At 37.9% G+C, this 6,735-nt stretch overlaps 1 long non-coding RNA gene across 1 annotated transcript; it reads left to right on the plus strand.

Moving 5' to 3' along the window:
• Nucleotides 1-1,482: 1,482 nt before the first annotated feature.
• On the plus strand, nucleotides 1,483-6,394 carry LOC135273611 (uncharacterized). Its single transcript, XR_010341355.1, has 2 exons — nucleotides 1,483-5,644; nucleotides 5,685-6,394. It is a non-coding gene; the product is annotated as an uncharacterized LOC135273611 (long non-coding RNA).
• Nucleotides 6,395-6,735: the final 341 nt, after the last annotated feature.

Below are 6,735 nucleotides of genomic sequence, written 5' to 3' on the forward strand. Positions count from 1 at the left end.
CCCCCAGGGAACCCAACTGTGACAGTATCTGAGTTGCCAATACAATCACTATCACATATTTTCCAATGTGATGGTTTTTCAAGACCATCATAAAGTTTCCTTTTGGGCCAGGGGCGGTGGCTCAGGCCTGTAATCCCAGCACTTTGGGAGGCCGAGGCGGGTGGATCACGAGGTCAATAGATCGAGACCATCCTGGTCAACAAGGTGAAACCCCGTCTCTACTAAAGATACAAAAAATTAGCTGGGCATGGTGGCGTGTGCCTGTAATCCCAGCTACTCAGGAGACTGAGGCAGGAGAATTGCCTGAACCCAGGAGGCGGAGGTTGCGGTGAGCCGAGATCGCGCCATCGCACTCCAGCCTGGGTAACGAGTGAAACTCCGTCTCAAAAAAAAAAAAGTTTCCTTTCTTTAGTGAAGGCATTAAATATAAGTTTCCATAGGAGTTATCTGACGAGTGGCAGTAACTTTTGGAAGAGAATTGCACTGATAGCAGCAGAAACCAATTTATCTGACTACTTTCCAATGCCCAGAGCGGGATCATGGTACAACCCTGGCTTCCTTCCCATTGAATTAATATATTTATTCATTTCCTTGGATTGCTTTCTATTACTAATATCACAAGAATATTTTGCAATGAAGGGAGTATACTCTCGTAACTTCTAAATCACAACTATGTACAGGATAAAAATGATAGCCACTTTGGACTTGCTATTTACAATGTTGCAGCAAGTGTTATTAACTTCTAGAATATTCTTCCATCTTCTGTTTGGACACACTCTGGATGGACATTTGGGTATCCAATTTTCAAGTCACTTAACATGGATTTAGAACACTGGGTTATGGAGAATTAAGTCAGGGAACCAGATTTTAGCTTGAATCTCACCATTTGATCACTTATTAGCTATATGGGATTTATTTGATACTGTTTCTCACCTATGTTCTAAGTATTGAAAGAGAATACATTTGGAGAGAATTGAATTAGAAATACAAAAATAAAATTATGACATAATAGCTAGAGAAAGCTTAGGCCTATAGATCGTTACTTTTTCAAAAACCAACATCTGTAGTTTTTATGCAGCAATTTAAACATTTTTTAACATGAGTAGTGTGGAATATGCATATGTGTAACTGAACTTTATTATATATTCTAGAGACACGTAGTTAGCATTTGAAATATCCTAATCAGGAATCCACTTTCTAGAGTTGGTTGCTTAATCATTTCAATTATCTTCATCAAAATTTACACCAGAAAGTTTATTAAGTTGTGTAAAGGATAGTAGGAATACTTTCCTGTTTATGAAATGAGTAGTAGTTAATATAAGTGGTTAACTAGAAAGACTGTCTAGTTTTCATCACCTTTTTTTTAGGAAGAAGAGACTAAAAATCTGTCAAACTCAGCAGTACTCAAGGCCTAGAGCTCTATTTGTTTTTCATCTGTCTACTTCACACACCTGACAATATGTTGTCGGATCTTATTATTGGAATATTGTGTCTCCCTAAGGATGAAACTTGCTCCTGTTTCATTGAAAGTTTTATTTCAATATTTGTGCCTGAGAACAGAAAGGAGGACTTATTTGGGATTACAGAAGCAAAGGTAGACTTTCTGGCCACTAAGTGTCGTATGTTTAGAAGAATTTGGGCCATCACTTGCTTTCATTGTAACATACCACCTGGTTACAAGCTTATGGGGAAACAAGTATGTGGTCTTCACTTGCCTTTTTTTGTTGCTTGAGATTATTGGTATTTACTAAAAGACTAGACATTTACTGAGTGGTCACATTGGCTCAGGTTTCTAATTTCTAATTTCTAACCCATTTTCCAAATAAAAAAAGTGGTGAAGAAAATTTAAAAAAAAGCAAAGAAAAATCAACTATAATATCAGAACTGTAAGGCAACCAACCATTCATAGCAATTTGGGATATTTCATTCTTTTTTTATGTGCATATTTAAAATTTATATGTATAATATTTTTTGGACATGGAGTCTTGCTCTGTTGCCAAGGCTGGAGAGTGCAGTGGCATGATCTTGGCTCGCTGCAACCTCCGCCTCCCAGGTTCAGGCGGTTCTCCTGCCTCAGCCTCCCAAGTAGCTGGGATTTTTGTATTTTTAGTAGAGACGGGGGTTTCACCATGTTGGCCAGGGTGGTCTTGAACTCTTGACCTCAGGTGACCTGCCCACCTCAGCCTCCCAAAGTGCTGGGATCACAGGTGTGAGCCACTGCGCTGGCCTATACGTATAATTTTAAACCCTGATTTTTAAATTTAGATCAGAGATTATGAACTCAAATGCTTCCAAGAGCCACTGGATTGGGACTATGGATCAAAGGGGGTTATGCGTTTTTTTTGTCCTAAAGGGAATAATTACTAAGCTGCAAATAATTGTCATGTACAAGGGCTCAGTTTTGCCAGTTATTCTGACTTTTTGAGTAGAGCCAAAAAACATATTTTTGTGTAAATTTTCTCAGTATGAAAATGTTCACTAAATTAAATTTTTAAAAACATTGTATGAGCCAAAGACATATATATGATCTGATTGTTTCACAGGTCATAAACATTTTGTATTCCTAAATAGCCCTTGAAAACATCATCTTTACAAAGCTGTATAACATTTGAGTAGATGTAACAAAGTTTACAGTCTTTCATCTATTTTTGGACTTTTAGAGGCTGTTTCCAATTTTTCTCTGCAGTGAACATCTTCACACATATTGCTTTGTCCTGCGTTCTTAGCGAAATTACAGAATCAAAGGTCATGAATATGTAAATAATTCTTTACGCTCATCACTTATTTTCCAAAAGACCAGTACAAATTTACTCTATCACTTGGCAGTGATGTATGAGAATATAGTTTCATTGTATCTTAGTCATCACTGAAATATACACTAGTAAAAAAAATTGGGAAGGAAAAAAATTGGTACCTCCTTGTTGATTTAATTTGCATGTTTATTAGTTAGAGCGAACATTATTCCATATGCTTGTTTACCACTTTCGTTTCTTTTGTGACTTGTCTATTTGTTTTCATTGTCCCTTGTCTATGGGGAGAAACTCTACTTTGAAATTTTAACAATGTCAATCTATGCGGCAGCCAGGTATAAATAAACATCAACACCTGCTTCATGTTTAAAACATCTGTTTTATGGGGCTTTTCTGTTCTCTACTGCTTGTCAGATTTTATCCTTGGGTCTCTGTCTCACATGACAGCATCTGTAATAGAGGCAAAACGGATTGAAAGGCATCTTTGAATGCCTTTGATACTGGCTGAATTCATGTTGTGGGATATAATTCTCAAGGACTAAGACTGCTCAAGTTTTACATTTACCTTTTATCATTCATTTCTGAATTATGTTCTAAATTATTTTGAGTTTACAAATACCAGATTTACCACTGTAATACTGGGTGCAAGACTAACTCCTGGGGCTTTGGGATTCCAGAGTCAAAACTCCGGAGCTAAAATGGATCTTACAAGCCCTCTATTCCAAACTGATCTCAAGTGTAATTTTCTTCCCACTTCATAATGCTCTGTTTGCATGTTGTTGCGTGTTGTTGCTACATTTTGCAATAGAATTTGGTCCTGATGTATCTTAATTCAAGTAAGGAATGGTAGCATTTTCGTTATATTCATGTCAGAAATCTGTTACAGAGAAATAGTTACTTAGCTCTTTCAAGCCTGATGAAAAATTTCTGGAGCCATGGAAAACTTTTATAAATACTGGTTTTGCTACTTTTTGAGAGATAAAGTGGTGGGCCAAGATGCAGGCAAAATCAACCATCAAATGTTTTACTTTGTTAATGACAGAGTGCAAAAATGTAGTTTAAATATCTTATTAGAGATTTTTAACTCCTCATCATAACTTGCAGTAATGATGCTAATAAAAATATTTTATTATTGGCATCATTACTGCAAGAGGTTCAAGTCCAATTTTGGGACAAAACATTGAACTGGTGATTTCTATTCAGAGATATTTGATGGCAATAAAATACATGAGACAAAGGAACTGGCTGCTGTATTCTAGAAGCTAAATATCTACTCTTTAGTATCCTGAACTTCGTCTCTGTTGAAGCTTCTGCACCTTTCTTTTAGGCAACTGAGCAGGTGGGTGCAAGGGTCTTGCCTTGTAAGTGAAGTAGGAGTTCCAGCTGAGCCTAAATTAGTTTTCAAACCTGGGAGTCTTGTTAGATATGCAGGTGCCTGCATCCCACTCACAATAGTCTAATTCTGTAGGACTAGCATGAGGCCTGAAAATAGGCATTTTAATAGAGTTTTATTTTAGAATAGTTTTACATTTGCAAAGATTATATAGAAAGTTTTCATATGCCCTAGTCCCGCTTTCCCATGTTATTAACACCTCACATGAGTATGGTACGTTAGTCATATCTAGTGAACCAATACTGATACACTATTACTAATTAAAGGCTATACTTGATTCCTATTTCCTTGGTTCTTACCTAATGCTACATTACATTTAGTTGTCATGTCTCATGTCTTCCTCTTCTGGGGCATGATACTGTCTTGGACTGTCCATATTTTTGAGGAGTACTGGTCAAATATTTTGTAAAATATACCTCAATTGGGATTTGTCTGATATTTTTCTTGTGATTAGACTGGGAGGAAGGCCACAGAGATAAAGTGTCATTTTCATCACATTATATCAAGGTTACACATTAACAAGGTGACTTAGTATGATGATGCTGAACTTGATCACCTGCCTGAGAAACTACACAGTTTTCATGCTCCCTGCTCCAGGAGAGTTTGATGCAGGTGATCTCTGGAGCACATTTGGAGAAAGACTGATGTTGTGTCCACTCAAGGATTCAGGCATGTCTGAAGATGTCTAAGGGGGCTTATTTCCAAAAGACAGGCAATAACAAATGCTGGTAAGGATGTGGAAAAAAGGGAACCCTCCTCATACACTGTTGGTGGGAAGGTAAATTAGTACATCCATTATGGAGAACAGCGTGGAGGTTCTTCAAAAAACTAAAAATAGAGCTGTCACATGATCTGGCAATCCCACTGTTTATATACTCAAAAGAAAGGAAATCAGCTTACGAAGAGAAATCTGCACTCCCATGATTGTTGCAACACTGCTCACAATGGCCGAGATTTGGAAGCAACCTAAGTGTCCATCAACAGATGAATAGATAACGAAAATGTGCATATACACAAGAATGACAGCCTGCCATTTGCACTAACATGGATGGAATTGGAGGTCACTATATTAAGTGAAGTAAGCCAGGCACTGAAAGACAAACATTGCCCTTACTTATTTGTGGGATCTAAAAATCAAAACAATTGAACTCATGGAGATAGAGAGTAGAAGAATGATTATCAGAGGCTGGAAAGGGTAATGTGGAGGGGGTTTGAGGGGAAGGCAAGGATGGTTAATGGGTACAAATAAGAAAGAATGAATGAGATCTAGTATTTGATAGCACAACAGGGTGAGTGCAGGCAATAATAGTTTAACTGTACATTTTAACATAACTAAAAGAGTATAAGTGAATTGTTTGTAACATGAAAGATAAATGCTTGAGGGATGGATACCCCATTTTCCATGATGTGACTATTGTGCATTGCATGCCTGTATCAAAATGTCTTATGGACCATAGATAGATAGATAGATGGATAGATAGATAGATAGATGGATAGATAGGTAGATGGATAGATAGATAGATAGATGGATAGATAGATAGATAGATGGATAGATAGATTTCTCCTTTTGGTTCTGTTTTTTGGAGGAACACTGACTAATAATGTGAATGAACCTTGGGCAAGTTGTTTAACAACTGTAATCCTTGATTTCCCCTATAGTTAAATGGGTAAAATACTTATTATAAGGTTTAAATGAGCTAATGCATGGGAATCGATCAATTCAGACAGCACCCACTAAAATTCCCATGTGTAGTGACTCCAGCACCCACTAAAATCTCACTGTGGTGTCTGAGTAAATCAGGGGCCCAAAGATTTTGGAAGGAATTTAAGGGTTGTGGGGGTGGCCACAGTGAGTTGAGACGAAGCTACAGAAATTTTGTTTTGAGACTGCTCTTGAAACCTTATGGTTAACTTCTTAGCTGATATGTCCTGAAAAATGTAGTTGAAAAGATCTGATTTAATTCTTGTTTTTCTTTTTGCTGTTCAGGCCTCTGGAAGAGGCAGCACATCCACCCAAGACAGTGATGGTGCCAGGGAAATTACCAACTCTTCTGAGAGTTCTGCTGATTCTGGTTAATAAACTGGGACTTGGAATTTAGAGGAGGATGGAGCAGAGTGGTGGAGAACACAGGCTCTGGAGCTGGACTGCTGGACTCTAAGATGAGTTTAGTCGTGTAAAGTTGGGAAAGTCATACAACATTTTGTGCTTTGGTTTTGTCAAAATAGGAGAAATAAAACTAATCTGTACAGATTTTTGCATGAATTATATAATTATAAGGCAGTAATTTTTTTTTTTTTTGAGACAGGGTCTTGCTCTGCCACCCATGCTGGAGTGCAGTGGCATCATCAGGGCTCACTGAAGCCTTGACCTCCCAGGCTCAAGTGATCCTCCTAACTCAGCCCCCGCTGAGTAACTGGAACTGCAAGCATGTGCTACCACGCTCAGCGAATGTTTTGTATTTTTTAGTAGAAATGGGGTTTCACCATGTTGGTCTTGAACTCCTGTACCCAAGCAATCTACCTGCCTTAGTCTCCCAAAGTGCTGGGATTTCAAGCATAAGGCATTGTGCCTGGCCAAGGCAGTGATTCTTA

The sequence above is a fragment of the Aotus nancymaae genome, unplaced genomic scaffold (genome assembly GCF_030222135.1).
Source record: "Aotus nancymaae isolate 86718 unplaced genomic scaffold, 86718_ANA_hifiasm-v0.15.2.pri h1tg000008l, whole genome shotgun sequence".
Taxonomy (NCBI): domain Eukaryota; kingdom Metazoa; phylum Chordata; class Mammalia; order Primates; family Aotidae; genus Aotus; species Aotus nancymaae.